Below are 22,565 nucleotides of genomic sequence, written 5' to 3'. Positions count from 1 at the left end.
CCAAGTTTCTTCCATAGGATGCTTATATTTAAGAAACAAAGAATGGGGCATCTGGGTGGCTCAGTGGGTTAAAGCCTCTGCCTTTGGCTTGGGTCTCATCTCGGGGTCCTGGGATCAAGCCCAGCATCATGCTCTCTGCTCAGCAGGAAGCCTGCTTCCTCCTCTCTCTCTCTCTGCCTGCCTGCCTACTTGTGATCTGTCAAAAAAATCTTTAAAAAAAAAATGATAATAAAATAATAAAAAACAAAAAACCAAAAAACTTTCCAATGTTTTTCTTCCTCGATCTCCTGAAATTTAAAAAAATATGTACATATATGCAGAGTAGAATCCTGCTGGAGTCTCTTGTCTCTATCTTTAGGGAATCAGTAAAAGCAATTCTCCTGTTCCCTCCCTGCCCTGGGATGAGATGACCAGTCTCCCCACAGAACTGAGCTGTTAAAAAACACTAATGCAGGTGGTCAGAGGCCTTTGGGGAAGGAGGACTCCCTAGAGGGTACACTGTGGTGCCCTCTAAGGTAACTGAAATCATTAAAAAATTATTTTGGACTCATAATTCAAATACAAACTACTCAGGGCATTGTGCAAGCTGTGTAGCTCACTTTGATTCTCCGGATCTGTACTACCCTACATGAGGCCACTAGCCACACAGAGCTGGGGAGCACTGAACATGTACCTTCTCTGTATCAATGTGTGCAGGGACAGGAAGTCCAGAGAGCTGGAAGACTTACAAAGTCTTACGAAGACTTTACTTCTTACAAAGAATAAAACGCTTCATTAATAATTTTTATGTCTTTTGAAATATGAACATTTTGATGTGCAGGGTTAAATAAAATTTATTTAATTTCACCTTTTTAAAACGTGGCTATTAGAAGATCTAAAATTTGGGAGTGCCTGGGAGGCTCAGTGGGTTAAGTGTCTGCCTTCGGCTCAGGTCATGATTTCAGGGTCCTGGGATCGAGCCCCGCATTGGGCCCTCTGCTCAGTGGGAGGCCTGCTTCTCCCTCTCCCTCTGCTGCTCCCCCTGCTTGTGCTCACACTCTCTCTCTCTTCTAATTCCTTTTCATAATGGCATAAATATGTTTCAGGTTAACCCAGCCTCACTAGTGTTATTTGAAAATCACCCCAAAGCTAAAGTTAATTTACTTGGACTTGTTTTTAATTATCTTGTATACTCCCCCTAATGGTTCCTGACAATTCCCATTAAGACTTGAATATTTAAGTGTTCTAGTAAGACCATTACAGCTACCCTGAGCATAAAATACCACGTAATCATCAGACAGACCCCTTCAGAATGAGAATCAAAACATTTAAATGCTGTGCTATTTAAAAAGCAATTCCCAGTCCATATTTTTAATCTCACAATCAGAATATGATAACATTTCTTCTGGCTATCATGACCTTGGGTATTAGAATTACACTCTCTGCAGCTGAGAAAATATACAGACCCATATTTCTACTCTAAGACAAGGGAGAGCTGAGCATTCAACATAAACCAGGAGGAGAGCCACTCACTTGCCTTCTACTGGTTTCCAGTGAATGAAAGCATGAACATCTGATTTAACCAAGTATTGAACACTGATTTTTAAGTTTTATTTATTTTAAAGAGAGAGAGTGTGCACAAGTGAGTAGGAGGGGCAGAGGGAGAGGAAGAGAGAATCCCAAGCAGACTCCACACTAAATGTTCAACTCAAGGCAGGGCTCAATCCCAGGACCCCGAGATCACGACCTGAGCAGAAACCAAGAATTGGCCACTTAACTAACTGAGCTACCTAGGTGCCCCTGAGTTTTGTTTGGTTTGGTTTTGTCTTAAAGGCAAGTCAAACATTATGCCTGACCGCAGGAGAGGGTGAGTCCAACAGAACAACTTGTGAGACGTAGCTCAGATGAGGGTCTGTATCACAGTCCTATTTGCGCATCTACAATGACAACGCCCTCCTTCTTCCGTTATAGAATGCCATGGATTAGAAGCCACACGGTGCTGCTATAATCCCGTGGTGATGGGTCCCAGTTTCAGAAATACCCAATTATATACAAACTCAAGTTCATATGGGGAATGATTACACCTCAACGAAGCACAAATGTCAAGTGTTCTTTCCCCACGGGTGGAAATTCAAGTGTTTTTTAAAAGCCAAGTGGAGATTAAGAGCTAAGCACTCGTAGGTAAGGAGCTGATCCCTAAGCACCAAGTGAGTACAGAGTGTTCTGATCAACAGGAAAATGGACAGGCAGCCCCTGAAGAAGGCACAACAGAGCCGGGAAGACAGATGGTTCCCGAAGCTATCAGGACATCCAGCAGCGGAAGTGTGGAATGACTCTCAGACTGGCAGACACTTCAGTTACATTTGGTCTCTGCACTCGCTCCTTAGCCCTGGCTCAGCCAATGGAGGGGCTCCTAGCAAGGCTGTGTCCCTCTGGCAGCTGGGACCCAAGGCTGAGGACCTGAGCAGGGAGCCAGGCAGTTCTGCTCCCTCCCCAGGGCCAGCAGCCATCTAGGAGCCTGGGCAGCCACTTCCCCTCCAAGCCTCAGTGACCTCATCTGTACAGAGGGTTAATAAGCAATACCCCTCGGGGTTAAGGGAGAGTTGGTTTTGTTGTTCAAAGATTCAGGAATTCCAGAAAGCTGTAGACTGAAGGAAAGGAGAAGCCACAGCCCAGAAGAGGAGGGGGATTCTTGGGGCAAGGGGTCCTTATGGGAGATGGGAAAGGGGAAGACACTTCCAACCCGGAGCGCTTCCCCAAGCCTGGACATTGGCCGTGACAGAGGAGGGAAGCCTGACATGTGGCACCTCGGGGACGTGTGTTTTCCATGAGAGATGGGAGGAGCATGTGCTCTGAAAAGGTACTGAGGAGGGGATAGTGTAAAGAGACTTAAACCAAGGGCATACTGCCCAGAAGAACCCGGGCATGCATGGACCAGAGGCCCCTAAAAGGACGCCACATGGAAAGAGGGGGTGGTCATAATATGTACGTCCCTGATGGGTCCCCAGGGGTGACCATGAGGCCTTTGTTCACCAGGGCTCAGGGCGAGGGCATCAGGAGCTCGAGTCCCGCAGAAGAGGCCTACTGGAAGGTGTAAGTGAAAGCGGGGAGCCTAACTGCATGGAGTTTCAATACGGAGGTTTCAGTGAGGTCAAAGAGCAGGCAAAGGACATGTACGTATGGTGCCATCATGAGTAGACAATGTCAAGGGGCACAATTTCTGGACAAACCACACGTCACTCAGGGTGGGGCTGTGACAACAGGAAGGTAAGGCGGTAACAGAGGGCCAGTCAGGAGTCTGTTCTGGAGCTGGGATGTTCACAGGTTCATGGGCAAGGACGCTGCACCCTGGACGTAGGGAGACATATGGGCTCAGCTGGAGGATTCTATCCCATGGGCATGAACTTGCCCTTGAGTACTTGCACAAAACTCTGCTGTCCCAGAGAGTACAGCGGTTCAGCACCAAGGCTTGGAGCTCTGTGCATCCACACAGCGGGGCCCAGCGGGGCCCCTCAGAGCATGAAGCTTTCCAGCGCTCCCAGAAGGAGGCATCAAAGATGGACACTCCACGCTGCCCCCGGCTTAACTGGCCTGACACCCTTCCCCAGGGAAGCCTTGTGAACCTGAGCCAAAGGGCTGGTGTGCACTTGTGGACCGTGTAAGCAAGAGCAGAAAAATGGCTGATGTGCGGTGGAATCTTGTACAGAATCAATAATGGCTTTGAGGGAAAAAAGAGAGAGTGAGAGAGACTGGGGAGGGCCCAGAGCAGATTCCTGAAGAAGCCAGGGCTGGCCAGAGAGACGCCCACAGCTGAGGAGCAGCCACCAGGCCAGGACAGAAAGGCACAGAAGGAGTGGACACACAGAAGGAGTGGTCGGGAGGGTAGCTGTGTGGTGGCTGTCCCACAGGGCAGGAAAGGATGGGGCTGGGAAAGGAGGCTGGAACAAAAGTACTGGGAAGCAGCTTTGGGACACAGTTTGGTCACTGACAGAACGCACAGTCAGCACACACTAACTTCTCAGGTACTTGCAGACCTCTGGCTGGTACCACATATTCTGGCGTGGAAAGTCTGGCAGAGAGGGGGGTAAAAAGGTTTCATTTAGGAGGGGGTGCTGTCAGCAGCCCACCTAAGGGCACATATGTGGGGAGAAGCCTCCAGACAACAGAAAGCCCCTGACAAGTGAGTATTTCTTTTGAGACAACGGCTGTGCATCGTGTCAAGCCCAAGAACCCAGAAGCAGGAACCTAACTTACAGAACTAGAAGGAAGAGAGGTACCTGTTACGTTCCTACCAAGTGCCAGGCAAGAGCTGCAGCATCACCACACCTCAATGCATGGGACACAAAGAGAATGAAAGGCAGCCCAGTCCCTGTCCTGCCCTGGGATGTTGTGATTCAAAGGAGAAGGAAAAAGTGGACTGCAAGAGACCTGAGCGACTTTTCAACCGAACAGAAGAGACATTTACTATCAAGAATTTTTTGGTTTAAAACTGGTTCGTGTATTTTTTTTAAAGATTTTATTTATTTTTTTGACAGAGAGACACGGCGACAGAGGGAACATAAGCAGGGGGAGTGGGAGAGGGAAAAGCAGGCTTCCTGCTGAGCAGGGAACCCGATGTGGGGCTCGATCCCAGGACCCCAGGATCATGACCTGAGCCAAAGGCTGACACTTAATGACTGAGCCACCCAGATGCCCCTGGTTCATGCATTTTTAGGGGTAATAATTACTCTTCCAAAAAGAACCTCCACTTTCAGAGTTGCATACAGAAACACATACACGTGTACACACACAGACGAAATGCTCGGTGGAGGGTTTACTTCAAAACAACTGAGAGGAGCAGGACAGATTACAGACAAAGCAAAATCGATCATGTGTTAACCATGGGAGCTGGGTGATGGGTACGTGGAGGCTCACACTGTTCTTCTTACTTCTGCGGATGTCCGCCATTTCCAATTAAAAAAACAAATTGAAGGCGACACAGGAAGGTATAGTACATAGTGTTTCACCTAATTGTGTTAGGACAATGACATTTCTGCAACAAACTCGAAACTCTGGAAGTGTGAAGGAAAGTACTTTGGGCTTTAAAGGCAGTTTCTGCAACAGTTCCACTGGGAAGGAGCAGTTCAAGTTTTCTAAAGAAGCAAGACTTGGGGGCGCCTGGGTGGCTCAGTGGTTTAAGCCGCTGCCTTCGGCTCAGGTCATGATCTCAGGGTCCTGGGATCGAGTCCCGCATCGGGCTCTCTGCTTGGCAGGGAGCCTGCTTCCCTCTCACTCTCTCTGCCTGCCTCTCTGCCTACTTGGGATCTCTCTCTGTCAAATAAATAAATAAAATCTTTAAAAAAAAAAAAAAAAAAGAAAGACTTGCTGGTGTACATACACGCAATCACGCCTGAGAAGGTCCAGGGACTACACCTGCTCCAATAGTGTGTCACCCTGACTTCAAAATTTGGCACTTTCCCCTCTGCTGACATGAAGTAAGGCTGACTGATTCACAGGCATGAGGGGCAAGAGACTCTTGTCGCGCTTTGTTGCCCAGTTGAGGAATCAAGCAACGCCAAGGTAAAGTGCCAGGCCCATCTCTGGAGCACTATCACTGTGACTGGCATCCCCATTTTAAAACCACAAGAAAGATGGCAAAAATCCGGGGGCGGAGGGGGGGGGAGAAAAATAGGTAATACCTGCTCTAAAAGTTAACAGCCAATAATGGTGACTTGATAATCACCAACAGCCCTCAATTAGTAACAGTCAACGGGCCCAGCCACCTCCCCTCCCTACATACACACACCCTTCCATCACCAAACTCAGGACATCTTAGGCTACCACTTCCGGAAGAATGGTCTTAAGCCAGTGGTTTTCAGCCACGGGCAACTGGCCCTCGGAAAATGCTGGCATTGTTTGGAAAAATGTTTGGTTGTCACAACGGGGGAGGGGTACTACTGGCATCTGATGGTTAGAGACCAAGGCCATTGTTGGACATGCTGCAACACACAGAAGAGTCCGACAGGACAAAAAATGATCTCAACTAAAAAAAGGTCAGTAAGCTCAAGTTGAGAAGTCCTGGCTTAAGCAAGTAGAATTAAGTGTTAAAGGAATTAACCAAACTGGTTCAGAGAGGCAGGGAGGGGGAGAAAGAGACAGGGAGACAGAGAGAGATAAGGAAAGAAAAAGATAAAGAACTGACATGGTCTTTTACAAATCTTTTATATATTTCTATCAATATTCTTTAACCAGACGTGATATTTGATGCCACGTTCTCTAGTGTAACTCTCTTTTGTCCACTAACACGAGGAGCCAAACACTTGAGAGGCTACAATTGCCAAGACCAATATTTGCTTTTTTCCAACGGCCATGTTTACCCAAGATTATTCTGCTCTTGGTGAACTAGAAACCAACTGGCTGTTGACACACTTGGAAGAGGGCCAAGGAGTAGTCTGGTACCCTTCCCCATGGGAGGCGAAGGAGAAGTTCGGTCCAAGAAGATCAGTAAAAACCACCTCAGGTTTTGGATGGAAACCACTTTGAAATCACTTTGGAAATAAGCTCCTATCACCAGGGGAGTCCTGTTAACATTTTCAATAGCAATGGAGTCTTGAGAAGAGTAAAGAAAAGGGGAAAACCACAGGAAGAAGGAAGTTCGGGAAGAAGGAAGAAAGAGAACAATTAATCCCAAGAGAATTTAACAGTGCTTGGACTTGAAGAAAGCAGAAAGGAAAAGCCACTCACACGTGATTACTGTTCCATCAAGTGTAGCTCTAAAGCCAGGAGGGATGCTCCTTAGCTCGTTTGTTAGCTCTGAAATATAACCCACAACTGACCCCTGCAATGATCAATAATAGCTTCTTATTTGAACTCTCCTGTTTGCATTCACCTGTGTGGTGTGTTGACATGAGGAATTTGGGCAACAGAAATTCAGCTGCACCTAACCTCACACTCACCAGATTTCTCATGTGCCACAGAGTTCCATAGTTAACAGTCGCTGCCCTTTACCACAAAAACTGAACTATAACTGCAGCAACTATCCTGAAGTTCACCTGCTTACATAAGCAGCAAGGATTACTGGCTTAAGACTGTGCCAATCTTGCCTAGGAATTCCAGATGCTACCCCTTTGGGAAAGCGTGGGCACTACAGCGTGCCCGAGATGGCAATCTTAATGTCCTAGCAATCCTGGGCGCCAAATGCTTGGGCTTATGTTCCGCCTCTAGAGGAAACTTTCTCAATCTTTTGGCCTCTCCTAGAAAGGAGTTGAGGCTTTAGACCCAGAAAGGTCAGGCCAGAGTTGCCCAGCCCCAAATGTCCATGACTTTGGGGTACAGAGGACAATGTTACAGCAGACCCTTTGGACCTCCCATAAAGACAGAGACCCAACCTGTAGCCTGTAAAGGTTGAACAGTGGCCTCCGAAAAAGATATGGCCATGCCATGATCCCTGAAGCCTGTGACTATGACCACATTTGGGGAAAGTTATAGATTTACATATTGGTATTGAGAAGTGATCGTCCTAGATTACACAAGTAGGTCCTAAATCCAATGGGAAGTGCCCTTGTAAGGGCCAGAAGAGAACACAAGGAGAAAGGGAGCCCATGTGAATCTCCTCCCCAGTAGTTTTATCAACGCAGGAAGATTGACTCATTCAAGAAAGGAGACTAAAAGTCAATACCACCCCCAGACTCTGACCCAAAAAGCCCCAGCTATCCTTCAAAGAGTCTGTTTATCTTTCCTAAAAATCACATATTCTTCCCCAAGAGGCCTACATCCTCCTCCCTTTCCCTGTTTACCACGTTTAGGCCTGAATTCTCAACCACCTCTTCCAATTACTCATTTTTACCCCATGTGTATCTCTTCCATGGCCATGAGGTATACAGGTTAATAAACTGGTTTTTCTCTTTTTAGTCTTTTATTATAAGGAGTCTCAGTTAACAACTCACAAAGGCAGAGGAAAAAGTACCCCCCGGCACACCTAAGTCACCCAATTTGTGGTAACTTGTTAAGGCAGCTGTAAGAAACTACCACATGGTCTAATACCGGGCTTGTCCAACCCCAGCATTTCAGAATGGCCCGGTCTAGGATACCTAGGACAAGGACATCCTCCTTCCCATGGTCCCAAAAGAGCTGAGTGAAATGGAATTGAGGACAGGTGCTCAGCCTTGAGGGTCAAGGATCTTTTCCAGAGAACTAGCTCTGGTGCATGGATAGTGTTTTTGTCTGGCCTGGGGCATAGCACCACCCAAAGAAACAACACTTCAGAAAGGGTCTGTGAGAACCATCCCAACACCTCGGGGGCCCTCTGATAAGAGACTGTCATCATGAACCACCTTTGCTGCCGTTTACTAAGGATCTCCCAAGGGCTGCACACTAGATGCCTTCAACAACATTAAAAGGTAACTACTTAGAGTTTTGATTTTGTTATTCTCTGCATTTTCGTTGAATTGCCCCCTCTTACATATATAGGCCTGAAAACACTTGCTTAGTGTAGCACCTAAGAAGAGAAAGGCCTGGTTGGCTTGGCTCCTGAGGAAACTGAGGCACAGAGCGGCTTGGGTAGTCTGCCCCAAGTCACCTGGCCAGTCAGTGGAAGAACCAATACCGTAACTGCAAGCCAACTCTGCGGCCCATGTCTTCAGCACCGTGCCCACACACCACTCTGCCTCCCTACACACCATGAAGTCTGTCCCTTTCCCTCCAGCACACTCCCTACCAACACCCAGCCCTACCAGGCCTGCCCCGGCCGGCTCCGTCCTCCTCCAGCAAGAGCTCCCTTCCTTGCCTCAGCCTTGGGCACCACCAGATCTCTTTCTCTTGGCCCCAAACCCTTACAAAGTTTACTTCGACAGTAATTAGGTATATAAAAACGTTCATGTCCTCCATCAAGGGCTCAGAGAACTCAATTCAACAGACAACAGTGACATCTGAACAGTTACATTGTAAGAACCACAGAGGACAAGAGGGAATTCCAGAGCTCTTAAACCAAACTGTCCTCTTCAGCTACAAACCAGCTCAGAGGCTTGTCAGAGTTTATGATCCCCGATAAAGGCTCACAGTATTCAAGCAAGGTCCTGCCATTCTTTGTCAGAAATATCACCACCCCTGGGGAGGCATTCTCTGCTAACCACTCCAACCTCTTTCAGCCCAAATCCACCCACCCCCCTCCCAAACAGTTCCACTGAATCTCTAAGACTCAAAGGTTTACAACTTTCCCCCTAGGTGCTACCTCTAAGGGAAATACTTTGACAATGTGTTTCAGACATCGTTACAATGCCAAGTCCCTGAAACCAGTAACAGCAAGGTAGGGAGATCCATTCTCACAGAATAATCTTAGATGAAGAAGTGCTTTCAAATATAAAGGTGCTCAACATTCCTTCTTCATGCTAGGAAGAACTTGAGCACAACTTAATGATCCAAGAAGGTGCTAAGTTAAAGCTGTTGTATTTTCTCAACTGGGTATGACATGGCCAGAAAAATACTGTTTATGAGAACCTGAGAAACTGCTTGCTCCGTAAGAAGTGGAGAAAACAAAAGCAAAATTGTCCTTCTAGCATGACCCCAACTGTGTCAACCCAAGAAATAAACAAACCGACCAATCTCATCAGGGAAAACAAGACAGGAAGTTAGTCAAAACACAGATTTCTCTAGAGTAGTGGAGCCAAGGGTTTTTCCGTCTCTTTTACCTTTTAATATTTCTCATGCATTTTCTAAAATGAACATGCATCGCATTTAGAGTTGAGAAAAAATGAGCTTCACGTAAAACAAACCAACTAACTCCTATGGCTGCTGAGTCCTCCGGAGTGACTAGCACAGGGCTCCTGGCGAATGGGCACTGACCTCCCCCCTCAGCCTCCAGGGCCGCTCCCCCTTTCCCCGTGCACTCCCCTTCTGGCACCCTTCCTTCCTTCATGTTCCCAGCATCTGCCTCACACCCTCCCCCTCAGTGCTTCTACACGTGCAGGTGTGTGCTTCCCTCCTCCTCTCCCGCACTGGGAAGGAGGTTCCAACAGGGCATGGGATTTCATCTTTCCATGAGTCACTTCGGTAAACCCGGTGCCTAACAAAGTCTCTGGCAGATCCTAGGGTTCCATCAGTGTTTGCTGAAGGGATGGACAGAGAAGTCTTGTGCTTCTCATTACCTATAGCCTCCTTGCTAACCCTCTCCCTGGCGGCCTGTCCCTCCCGCTCTCTTACACCTTACCAGGGGTCACCCGTTTCCACCTGTTTTCATGGAACATGTGCCTGGCTTCATAAAACATTTGCCATGCTCTACTTATTTCCTTGCCACCTTAGCAGCGACAGCCATACCAGGTCAGCAATGATCACTGACACCCGAGAGCATGTGCATGTCCTCTCCCTTGCCCTCACCATATCCTGGAGAGGGGGCTCTGGTCATCACTCTCCTTTCACAAAGGCAACTGGGGCTTAAGCAGGTGAAGGAGCGCCCTCACTTACAGGCAGGAAAGAACAAGGGCCAGCTGACTCCAAAGCCCGGAACTGGACGAGGCTCTGCTGGGGCCAAGAGCCAGTTCGTCTGTTCTCTGCAGCGGATGCTAAGCTTCTTGTGGGCAGAACACACGACTGCCGCACACAGCACACATCCCGATTCTTGCAGATTTGAGCTGCAGAGCGGTTTTAGGGTGCACTGATTCATTATGTGGGCTAACCCTCCCATATTTAGCATTTAAATGGACTGCCTGGCAAAACGAGGGTCATCCAAACAAGTTTCAATTCATTTAGATTAACACACCGCTATGCAAGGAATTTAAGGGTCCAACTGTTGCCAGACAGTGCCCCCCACCAAGCAACTGATCAGAGGCACTTAATTAAGACGTTGTATGTTGACTGTTGCTCTTAAATATCCATTAGCACAGATCCCCTAAAAACCAGCTATTGGGCAATGATGTCAAATTTCTGTCACAGATCATATTTCAAAAAGCTCTTTTAGGGACATCGTCTGTCATCCAGCACAATTTAATATGTAAATGCTTTCCTATTTTCAAATTTTCCCTAGAATTCTCTAAATGCAGTAACTTTCCACTATTCGAAACTCATGAAATCTTTTCTATACCCAATGAGTATTGTTAACGCTTCTCAGATTAGTTAGGAACTTGGCTCGCCCTGCCAAGTCAGTGGAAAGTTTGGGCCCTGAGTGTTAGCGAGGCAGACCCACAGGGTCTCAGCACTCCCTAACAGCTAGTGTGGGGCTGTGGCTCATCAGTCCCTAACGAGTGGACACGCAGGCATTAGCACACCCCTCCCCCACCTCTCTCCCCCTCCTGGGGCTGTGTGCACAGGCAACAAAGGAGGTATCCGTAAGCAGCACAGAGCAGGTGTTAGCCAGTGGGAGGCAAGCTATCTCTTACATAGCACAGTAAAACTAATGTGCTCGGGAGGAACAACCCAGAAGCAGGATTTGGGATAAAATCTGCAAGGTATAAAAGTGCAGGAGGGTCTAACCTGCAGTGCCAACAGAACTTCCTTTTCCAGGTCAAAAATCTTGGTCATTTCCAGATGGAAACGAGCAGCGCCACCACCACAGGAATAGGCCCACTTGGCCCTGCCCAGGGAGGATTCTGAGGGCCCCTCCTGTTCGCTGTGAGATCAGCCTCCCAAACCCCTGTGGAAACTGGAAACCTGGGCTGGCTGACCCACCACATGTTTCTCATCAAGTTTACAGGGTTGCATCCTGTACGGGGAAAAGCCCAGACAAGGCCTCTGAAGGACCAAGTCTGCCCCCATCTTGCCTCATACAAGATGTGTGGCTACAGTGGTTGAGCCCCTTAGTCTCCCTCCCTCACGGGTAAACTAGGACTCGCACTGCTTAAAGCTCCAACCCTGGACGATGTCAGGACATGTGCAATAATTTCAGAAGCTGAAACACTGCCACTGAGGAGATGCACCCTGTTGTTGGTTTTTTTTTTTTCTGTTTTTATTGGTTTTTGTTGTTTTTAATTAAAAGTTGCCTAGGGATTCATTTAATGGCCCACCAAGTAGGAATGACGTGTGTGGCCCAAGCTAGGCACTGGGAAGTATGGAAAGAAATAAGGCCAGGGCTTCGCTGTGGAATGAGTGCCCCAGTGATGGGAGAGGGGAGACCTACCAACAAATGAGGTCAATAAAATGGGATGTGTTCATCTGAAGTGTTCCACCAGGGGGATTCTAGTTGTGATATCTGTGGGGTACACATGTCCTCAAGGCACCACAGGAGGGTTCCCCAGGGAGCAGGTAGGCTGGATGGACTCTGAAAGGCTGACAGAAACCACGCCTAAGGCACAGCAAGGGGGACAAGGGCCAGTGGGCCTAATGTGGAAGGGGTGGTGAGAAGGTACAGTCAGCAGGACACACGGGCCAGGCACAACACCTCTGTTAAATGCATTCCACCTTCACTGACCTGCTGTGGCTCTAAGAAATCCCAAATTAAAGAGGAGGGTCACAACCTAGACACAGAGTCAGGCCAATCGCCCTGCCATCTCATGACTCTGCCGCCAGCATCCAGTTAATCTGATAAGGCACCAAGACATAGGGGTAAGAGCAAACCAAAATGGTTTAGAGAAAAACAATCTTAGATCCCAAGCCGACAAGCCTGTAATATTACAGCAACATATTTACCTGGTATGGGCCACAAATTGGCTCCAGATTTAAAAAAAAAAAAAAAAAAAAAAAACTTCAAACATACATGCTAAGAGAAAATAGCTTCAAACCATTCTGATACCTGGCACCTACTATGTGCCAAGTATCAACAATTTGAATATGAGCCCAACACAGCCCTTGGTCTCCAGGAAGTGGTGATTTAAGAAGTACTAAAACCTTCATCTGACAGTGGGTGGTAAGAACTAAAAAACTAAAAAAGAAGAACAAAAATAGGTAAGCCAGGCTGCTCCGGGGCATGTAACAGACTGGGGGGGGGCTCAGGACAGGAGGGACAAGCCAGGGGAGCTTTCTCAAGGGACAGAATGTTTGCTTCTGAAGACTGAGAAGCAAGAGTCAAGGGGGCAAGGGCCACCAGTGAGATCAAGAGGGACAGCATTCCTGAAGGAACAGGAACCTGGCACATGAGGGAATTCTCAAGCAGCTTACCAAGGCTGACCCCAGGGGGAACAGGAATATTCTAGAACATGAACAAGGAGCGCAGCAGGCCTCCGGACACAGTCACAGACATCGATGTCCCTTTCAGCAAGCAAAGAGACTTTTTATTCCAACATTTTCCTCTACTCTGTCTGGATCAAGTGCCCGGCTCGTTAGTGCTTGGAAATGTTGGCCGTTGTTACTGGATTGGCAGAGCCTTGGATGCACTCTTTGTTCAGTTGCGCAGGAGAAGAGAGGAGAATTTAGCCACCGGACTCCCTGAAGGGCTTTAACATAAGGCAAACTCACCTGTAAAATGTCCCATAGCAGAGACCCTAATGAAGGCATCCTAATTATTCCACAGGAGGCTCTGGGCTCCTCTGGTGAAAGCATTAACCGCTGAGGAGGGCGCTGGAGGAAATGCAGACACACCCGCTGAGGAGGGGCCTCTGTGGGGTGTGTTACATTCCTTCGAGAACCGGGCCCCCTGCTATAATTTGTATAATCAGACCAGAGATTGGACTGCAGAACTGTTTCCCATTTATTACAATATCGCACTCCTGCCCAGGAAACCCCACCCAAGCTTTTGTTTGGGATTCTTTTCCTTGATTAGGTGTAAGCCCTATTATTCCCGCCATTCAAAAATAACACATGGGTCTGATGACGCCGCAGTTCAGGACACAGGGACAAACAGTCCTGTGCGAGAATCGGGCTAGCTAGTTCTTTTCTTCTCTCGTTTTAGAGTGAGGACTCCTTTTTCATTTCCTGCTCTGGAGAAGAGTGGGAAGCAGGGACATTCTGTACAAATGGAAGAGCAAATCGTATTTCCTCTCTGGAAAGAGCCATGCTAGCCCAGGGAAGCGCTCCCCAGGTTATGCCCATAGCCACGCACTGGGTCCTGGCCCTGAGGTCCGGGCTGCTCTCCCCACACTCCGCCAGCAGGACAGGGGTAAGAAGGCCTCCAAGCCCCATCACTCCATCTCTGGAAATGCTGCTCTTGGTGGGGCTGCCCTGCACTTGGCCTCCCCACAGGAATGACAAAGCCGTGACGCTATCTGGCCTCTGTTACGCAATTCACCTGGCCTCCAACTCCAAGGGCTGAGCAATGGGGCGGGGGGACCCCCACCAGACACCTGGGAAACACAATCCAGAAAGGTTCATTCATACAATGAAAGACAGGTTATAGGAAAATTTCATTTCAAAGCACTGAGATAAGAAATGGGGAAAAGGATAAATCACTTCATTATTTAGCAAGAGCTTGAGCCACGGAAGAGACCTGTTTTGGGATCTGTATAGCCTGAAGAGGCAGCCTGGGACTACCATGGGTCTCCTCTTGCCTCCACCAAAGCTGCTGGGGCAGGGTTGGAACTCTGACTCTAAGGAAGCATTTCAGTGGTCAGTCCAGGGACCTCATGCTCTTGTGGCTTCGGTTCAAAGGGGCCAGTTTTGGCCAATGGGATTCTCCCCAGCAACTCTAAGTCCAGATGAACTCCAGCTGGGAGGCTGGAAGATGAGGAAGTCAGAAAGCCTGGGTCTGGGTAGCCATAGAGGACAAACAGGCAATCACGACCTCATTAAGTTCATCTGGCTATGGAGGGGATAAAGGACACCCCAAGACAGGAACCAGGAGCCCAAGAGAGCACCTTGATGGGCTCAGTCCAATTCCCATGAACCCCAGTGCTCTTCATTTCCCATCCTGGGAGATCTTCAAAACACACAGAAACCTTTCCTGTTTATCAAATTGGTGAATAGGTTTCTATCAACACCAAACATCCTTGTCTAAAACAAGCACTTGATCTAGGTCTGGTGCTGTGACAACAGTACTATCTCAGAGCCGGTATAGCAGATAAAAATCCTTAGTGGGTGACTGCAAACCATGGGAGCATGGCTGTTCACGATAGAATAGAGTCTCGCTGAACAATGGATAGCAAAGCTCACTTTGGACTATATTTGCCAGGGGGAGATCCTCAGAAGGGAAAGGACTACAATTTGCCCATGAGGAGTAGGAAGGGTGTAGGTGAACAGTGAGGACATTACTAATCCCTCTGTGAAGCCAGGCTTCATCACCACAATTCCTCTGGGCGCAGTCCACATCCGCTGGCCTTAGTTCCTTAGACTGTAGCCCACGCAGAACTGGGAGAGGCTCTGCTGGCAAGCCGGACTGCTTTGATTTTTGGTGATCCTAGTAAAATCCAGCAATCCCCAAAGGCGGCTACTTAGAGCTCTCTTATATAAGTCCCTGCACCCGGAAACACGAGAGCCAAGTCAGGCTGTTGTCAAAGCTGTGCCTCTGAGCTTCTCCTGGCCCACCTTGTGGCTCACATCGTTGGCAGAAGGGGGAGGGGACTGTCCATCCACAGCTGTCTGCATGGAATCAGGAGCTACATCCTGAACCCGTGTGATGGGTATTCAGGGATGGGGGAGGGGGACGGAGGGGTGTGATGAAAAAGATACAACACAAGCAGGTCCTTAAGCAGCCTACCATTATCAGAGGAAATAGTACATGGACACAACTGACCCAATCACGTGCCTACACACCCTAACCACTACCAAGTTTATGTAAAAAAGAAATCCTTTCTACATCACATCTGCAAGGAAATCTTCCTTGAGAAATGCAACTCCAACATAAAATGCCAATTGTTAACATAGGCAAGATTGGTATTACTACACAAACATGGTTTTAATTGCTCAAATGAATTACTCAATGATGGCTTTCAGATTTTCTTTCTTTCTTTCTTTTAAGCAGCAAAGTGTTGTCTCCTAATGTTACTTTACTCAAAAACCTGATAAGCAATGTAGATTCATGAAAGCAGAGCTGCTCTGGTTGAAATGGGGGAATGGGAGTCTTGGGGTCCTGTGGGTTCCCGAGGGGCCTCCACGGCACACACAGAGCTCCAGGAATCACAGTTGGAAAACAGCTCTTTTAAATGTATTAAGGACTTACAGCTTTCAGGCACACATGGCAATTTAAAATTTACCTAATGGAAGTGTTTACAGGTACAGTCTACTAACGAGAAGGGACTTGAGCTTACATTATGAGCCTGGGACTTTAATTCTGCCAGCCCAACTTCTGGCAACACAGATAAGGACCCCCCCACCACCACCACCACCAACCAGGAAAGTGCCAGAGCCCTGAGGCATCACATCTCACATCTTGTATGTTATTTTCTTCCCCTTTTTACATTTGGTTCTTTACATCTGTAAGTTCCCTGCTCCCCATGCCCCTTTCCTTCTACCTACTAGGTGAGGGTTTTCTGAATTTCAACCCTATTCATGTGTTCACAGGGCACACCAAGAATGTGCCTCCATCTGCCTAAGGAAAACAGGACAGTCAGAGCCCAAGACTCCACCCCAGCCTGGGTTACTGCCACTGGCTAAATCACTCCACCCAGAGTCTCCGTCAGAAAAAATCAGGCCAACCGGTTCACTTACATCACTCTTGCTCAGAGTGTGCTCCGAGGATCCTGCAGAGGTCCTGTGTTCTAGAGAGTCCTCAGATGCTCCAACATGTTCCTACACATCGTGAATTTCTTTGAGGAAAAACCAAGTAGAACCATAAGAAAGCATGAACACTTTTTCTATGTGTGGCATATCCCCCATCATTGCCATGTTCTTTGGGAAACAACCAGTAACTTAAACATTTCCCCTGGTTATTTTTAATTTGACACTTTCCGATAAATAGCAAACAGTTTCCTATATAGAAAAGCAAATCAGAAATGTATGGAAATGTACCAATAAATGGTGAATTTCAAGTCCCATTAAAATCAGGACGGTGACAAGGATGCCTACTATTAACTATTTAAAACTTTACTTCAATCTCTAACCCAGAGAAATCAAAGAAAATGTTAAGAAAAGGCAGGTTTTTTGTTTTTGTTTTTGCAAATGAAATGTCTATTTGCCTAGAATCTAAGTGGAGTGGAGACAGACAGAAAGAATAACTAGGTGAATGTCATTTAGAAAACAAAAAATTCCAAGGCTACCTGGCTGGCTCAGTCCATAGAGTGTGTGGTTCTTGATCTCAGGGTTGTGAGTTAGGGCCCCATGCTGGCGGTAGAGATTACTTAAAAAGTAAAATCTTAAAAAAAATTCCACTCATATCAACAAAGTATAAAAGGAAGGAGGGGTGAGGAAAAAGAAAATACCTAGAAATAAACTTACCCATAAATATGTCCAATCAGTCTTACTTTCAGTTTTACTGAATCACACAGAAGATATAAGTAACGGTGCTACCAGTGCCCAGACACAAGACCCAGTTTTGTACAATGGCAATTCTCCTTTTGTCACAGTTTGTAAAGTCAACACAATGTAACCCACATTGCTACAGGATATTCTGAAAAGTTTAGAAATCTGATTCTAAAGTTGAGCTAGAAGAGAGAAAGATTCAGCATGACTGAAAAATGTTTTGAAGAAAGAACAATGAAGGGAGACCTATCCTAACAAAGCTAAATAAATACACTGTAAAGCTACAGTAACTAAAAACTGCTACCACAGAAATAGATCATTTACTAGGTAGAGAGTACAGTAAGCAAACATATGGATATTTAGGATACAATCAATGTATCATTTACAGTAAGTACTGAAGGGCAAACTATTATGTATTTTTCCAGTAGGGAAAGAGACATTTGATACATTCTGGAAAAGTGTGTATGCACAAAAGTAAATATCCACAAAAATGAAAACGAAGTTATCACTTTGCCTCTGTGAGGCACAAAAACAAATGTTAGGTCGATAAGAGATGTAAACGTAAGAACAAAACAAAACAACAAAAAGACAAAAAAAAAAAAAACAAACTATTAAACCAGAAAATATGGAGAATCCAATTTTATTTACAAAGCCCATAAGATAAAAGTTCACTGATGTAGGAACACCACAGTTAAAGCTTCTGTTCTATAAACACTAAGGCGACAGAGACACTCTTTACAAAGGATTTTTTGAGGAGGGAATTAAATTAGCTTCATTACTTTTTACCCTAAAGCATCATATAATGTTTAAATTTGTCCTAACTAGTTAACCCAAATATAGTTAATGACCTTTTTAATAGAACTTTACCCAAAAAAGGTTAATTTAAAGGCATACTTCAGCTCAGCCTTCCATAAATATTCAAGTTAAAAATGAGTAAAGCCATAGAGTTTGCTTGCCATTCTTCAGGAATAAAAGTCTGAGGAATGTGGACAATTATCTGAAATATTTTACTTTACTTTAAACATTCTCCTTAGTGCCTCTCCCATAGATGTTCTGAAAGAGAAACTATGTACTTCAAAGGGCGTGCCTCTAGGTTTTTGATGATTATCTGAATGCCTGCAACAGTCAACAAAAAGTATCATCCCAAGGGTAAACTAAGAATCTCACAGGGGAGAGACCTTGTAATTTCCAAATGGGAAGGGTTTTTTGGTTTGGGGTTTTTTGGTTCTGTTTTGTTGTTTGTTTTTTTTAATAGGACAACATTTAAATTGTGATTTTTTTCATAGCTAATGCTTTATAAAAGAGTTTTTTTGTTTTTTAATCCACCTTCTGCCCAACCCTTAAGTTTTTATCCACACTTACTCTAGTCTTGCTGGAGTGTGGAATCTGGGATTGAGGTGCAAAATTATCGTGTAAGTGACACTCCCTTACTAGAAAACAATCGTATGGACTTTAATCTTCTAGGCTTAGCTCACTGTTAGGTTAAGAAACTGACACTCAGGCATAATACACCCCTTTTCCTTTCTTTCCAGAAAACAGTCCTTCCTGGCCATAATAAATTCATACTTCTTATTTTACCTTTTTCCTAAGTAATTAACACATAATCCTAGAGATCCACAATTTCTCACCATCCTGGAAACAGAATATGCCTCTGATTTCAAAGGTCTGCAATCCATCAAAGCTACTCATGTTTTAGTTTTTCTTTTCCAGGAGCATTTCTATCGCATATCTCTAAACCATCCTAAGTGAAAACTATGGTTTTCTAATATAAGTAGGGTTTTAAACCACACTCAAAATTCCCTCTCTACTCTCAACAGCTGGCCCAAGAAGGTCTCACTTCCCTACCCTGAGTCAAGGCAACCTCATCTGCAGGATATCTCGTCACTCCAACAGGTCCCTTTGTGCCTGACACATGGAGGATCAACAGCCATCCCTCCCATGTCCTCTTTTCTCCAGCCACGGTGAGGGCAAGGGTTCCAGACTCACTATCATGAATATGTTCTTCACATTGTAATCATTCCAGGAACATGTGTTGTAGTATTTTATACTAAGCGTCTTGACTGATCCTGGATAATGTTTACTCATTTGCATCCATTTATTAACTACTTTTCTACCAGGAAACACAATTCTTTGAAATCCTCTGCCAAGCCTCATGAGAGAAAATAAAATTTCAAGACGGATTCTGGGTTGTGTTCTGTCACTTAGGTTACGGGCAAAAACAAAAATTAGATTAGAAGAGATTTATCTCAAGCTAAGAATCACTTAGGTCAAAAAATCAAACAACAGCTATTGGGAAACAGCATTTATGTTGTTTTTCCAGACAACTTAAGTATATTATAAATTATGAGAAAGCATTTTTGTGCCTGAATTATATAAAGTACCCAAAGCATAATGCAATCAGCATATAGAGAGCAAATAGTCCCTTCCATGTTAAATTGTGGGTATATAAAGCATTTCTTTTCATGTGCGTTTTCTTAAAAGACTTGAAATGACATACCAAATTTTTAACATTCTTGAGAAAAAAGGGGGAAAGATAACAATGAAACTTTTACATTCTATTTTTGAACTATCTGTATGATTTGAGTTTTCACAACAATTTTGTCATTTTTTAAATATGACAAATGCAAAAATAATGCTGGCAAAGATGCACTGAAAAGGACATTCAGTGGAAAAGTAAATTGCTTGTGGCACTATAAATTGATACAACCTTTTCCCACAAGGTATGCCATAGCTGTAAAAATACTGATAACCACTGACTGAGCAGTTATTTATTCTCTAAGTTTTCCATAATGTGGCTACGTCATTCTTTACCAAAAAAAGCAATCCAGCTTAATACATTCACCACATTGCATCTCTAAAATGTAGGCTTTGGCAATGTCAGCTAGCTACATACTAGTACATTGGATTCCTACCTGCAGTAGTTACATTCTTACAAAATCACCACTAACCCTGAACTGGCAAAGACTGGATGGACCCTTTCTCCACGGCCAAATACAGGGCTAGATTCCTGAGAGCCTCTGGTCACAACATTTTTATCCAATGATCAATGCGTAGCCTTGTTTTATGCACATTTCTGTTTGAAGACACCTAGAAAGATTTATCATTAACGCTGAACTCATGGCCAAGAGCACTCTTAACTCATGCCTGAAAGGAAGCTTATCTAACACATGTATTTTCTCTGTAAAGCACATAACAACCTTCTCATCCTTATGAACACTAGACCGCACTATACTGCACTTGTGGGTCATTTTTAAAAGCAAAATCACCAATGAAAAAGCACAAAAATCTGAAAAATGTGGCATTCAATAGGCCATGGGAAGGATGTTTGTTTACAATGAGAGAGAGGTACAAGAAGCATCACCTTGTCTGACCTCAGCCGGGAACAGGTGCAGGACGCGACTGGAATGTTTTGCCTCTCGGCACACATGTGTGCCCAAGGCCGACTGTAAAAGTGCCTGGAGTCATGATTTCAGGTTTACCCATCAATTTTAGCACGTAGACAAAATCTGCAAATATGCAATCTGTGTATATTGATCACTAACTATTTGGCTTTTTAATAGTTACAATGGAATCCTCAAAAAATCAATGAACAGCTTGAGTAAAGAGATATCCAGAAAGAGCTTTCTTGTCTGTTAACTCAGTGGGTCCTGACCAGCAGCGATTTTTGCCTCCAGGGCACATTTAGCAGTATCTGCCGACAAATGTGGACCCTCACAACTGGCTCTAGTGGGTTGGGGCCAGGGATGCCTCAGATCATCTAACAATGCACAAGACAGCTTCTGACCACAATCATCTAGTCCAGAGTGTCAACAGAGCCAGTAGGGAGAAGTCCCGTGAGGACCTGCTGACAATATACATGTTTTTACATGTAACTTCTTGCACCTTCTCTCAAGGTACACTTTCATGCCTAAAACAAATCATTCAGGGTCAAGGATGGAGCTCAGACCTCGTTTCTTGGTGGCCCTTTAAGGTCAAATTTAACAAACGAATTCTTTTTTTTTTTTTAATAAGATTTTATTTGTTTATTTGACAGAGATCACAAGTAGGCAGAGAGACCGCAGAGAGGGTCAAGGGGAAGCAGGCTCCCTGCTGAGCAGAGACCCCCCCCCCCCGATGCCAAGCTCCATCCCAGGACCCTGGGATCATGACCCGAGTGGAAGGCAGAGGCTTTAACCCACTGACCAACGCAGGCGCCCCAACTATTGAATTCTTATTACATACAACGGAAGACACAAAGCAGTTCTAAGTTGTACTGAAAAAGTGGGACTTTCCAGTCATTCCCAAGGAGCTCAGAATGGTAACTGGGTTAATTCCAACAATAATGAAAAACATAGAGCCCATCTGAAATCTTGTTTCTGTTTTAACACCGAGTAAAAATCATCACTGCACAGGAAATAAGCCATCTAGAAGTCCAGTGCCCAAGAGATGGAGAACCCAGCTCACTCCCAGCAGCTTTCAGGGAAAGTCAGGAACCTGTGAGAAGGTTCATAAAGCTACCCTGTCTAAGGAAGACTATTAGTAGATCTTACAAAGGGGCACCTGCGTGGCTCAGCTGGCTGAGTGTCCAACTCTTGCTTTCAGCTCAGGGTTGTGGCATCATTGAGCCCCATGTCAGGCTCCCTGCTAAGTGGGGAGTCTGGTTGAGATACTCTCTCTTCCTCTCTCTTCCCCCTCCCCCAGCATGCTCATCTCTCTCTTCTCTTTCAAATAAGTCTTAAAAAAAAAAAAATACCATGTCTTACTAAGTCTTAATGATTCTGAGAAGAGGCCCACCCTGACTATGTGGCTGCAAACACCCTGACCTATAAAAATGCTGCATGCCTCCCTCCACTGCCCCCTCACGTGGACTCAGTATTACACATTTATTCAGTCTTAAATCAATCCGATTTTTAAATAATAAATCAAGCCATTTGTAGAGTGGCCTCCAAGGTTACTCAAGAGCATTACAAAATCATTGTGCTAACACAACAAGGATAAGTAATTCCCAATAGACAGACTAGCAGACTAAGAACTGCACTTAAAATTTGGAACCCGAATGCTCAGCGGCCTGAGGTTAGAGCCAAGTGATTATTTCACTAGTCTTTTATTCTGGAAAGATGTTTTAGCTCAATGGTGCAAAAATAGCCCAAGATATTATTTCCTGCTCTAAAGTGGGTTTGCTGTCCAATGCCTACAACTTCCTCTAGGATCCTACTGAACACTCTCAGACCTTGAAATTCTCCCGCATCCTTCAGCAACCTCTCTGGCCACTCAGGCTTCTGCTCTTCCCCTTCTCCAGCCTAAATTTGCAGCCCTGCACCCCCCACAATGTACTCTAGACCAGTGCACTCTTCAGACCACCAGGATCAGAACCA

The 22,565-nt window shown here is 45.5% G+C and overlaps 1 protein-coding gene across 9 annotated transcripts in view; it reads right to left on the bottom strand.

The window, feature by feature from the left end:
• TLN2 (talin 2) overlaps positions 1-22,565 on the bottom strand; it is a 424,186-nt gene that overhangs the window by 267,002 nt on the left and 134,619 nt on the right. For 2 of the 9 annotated variants that reach the window (XM_046008085.1, XM_046008089.1), the window contains one exon: positions 16,462-16,559. The exons of 6 other annotated variants lie outside the window; for them this stretch is intronic. The gene's annotated coding sequence lies outside the window, so the exon portion shown is untranslated. Of the gene's footprint in view, positions 1-13,338; positions 13,399-16,461; positions 16,560-22,565 lie in introns of those variants that run through there. One more of the 9 variants, XM_046008090.1, reaches the window with a different exon arrangement.

This window comes from Meles meles, chromosome 6 (assembly GCF_922984935.1).
Source record: "Meles meles chromosome 6, mMelMel3.1 paternal haplotype, whole genome shotgun sequence".
In the NCBI taxonomy this organism is placed as follows: Eukaryota; Metazoa; Chordata; class Mammalia; order Carnivora; family Mustelidae; genus Meles; species Meles meles.
Note: the sequence above shows the minus strand (reverse complement) of the source record. Positions and strands in the feature narration are given on the sequence as shown.